Source organism: Corvus brachyrhynchos, unplaced genomic scaffold, assembly GCF_000691975.1.
Source record: "Corvus brachyrhynchos isolate BGI_N302 unplaced genomic scaffold, ASM69197v1 scaffold47, whole genome shotgun sequence".
Classification (NCBI taxonomy): domain Eukaryota; kingdom Metazoa; phylum Chordata; class Aves; order Passeriformes; family Corvidae; genus Corvus; species Corvus brachyrhynchos.
In genome coordinates this window covers 1,009,949-1,010,491 of record NW_008239292.1, presented here as the reverse complement: position 1 = coordinate 1,010,491, position 543 = coordinate 1,009,949, and the positions used below count along the sequence as shown (strand labels likewise).

General features: G+C 56.4%; 1 non-coding gene across 1 annotated transcript; it reads left to right on the top strand.

The window, feature by feature from the left end:
- The first annotated feature begins 411 nt into the window (after positions 1-411).
- TRNAQ-UUG lies at positions 412-483 on the top strand. The gene has a single exon. It is a non-coding gene; the product is annotated as a tRNA-Gln (tRNA).
- Positions 484-543: the final 60 nt, after the last annotated feature.

The window sequence follows — 543 nt, the reverse complement described above, 5'->3', positions numbered from 1 at the left end:
TAAAATTGGGAAATAAGAGGAGGAAAGTGGGGAAAGGAGAAATAAGTGGGGAATAGAGAAATAAAGGGGGAATCGAGTACAAACACATGGATACGCGGGAAATAGAGGAAAACAGAGAAAGAAAGGAGGGGGAATTAGGGAAAAAACCCAGAGGAATAAAGGGGGAAATAAATAAAAAAATCCAAAAATAAAGGTGGGAATCAGAGTGCCGGGCACGAGGAGCGCGGCTGCCGGCGGCGGAGCTCGGGGCTGTCCCAGAGGGTGGAACGGGGCCGGGGCCGGGATTTAAGAGGGGTTTTAGGGCCGGGAATGTCCCGGAATTCCCGGGAATCCGCGGCCGGCGGGAGCTGGGACTATTTACCGCGGGTGGAGGGATAGGGCGGGCGCGCGGAGCCTCCCAGTACACCCAGCGGTCCCATGGTGTAATGGTTAGCACTCTGGACTTTGAATCCAGCGATCCGAGTTCAAATCTCGGTGGGACCTCGCGCTTCTTTTTGCCTGCCCGCGGGGCCGAGGAGGGAAGAGGTGAGGACCGGAGGAGGC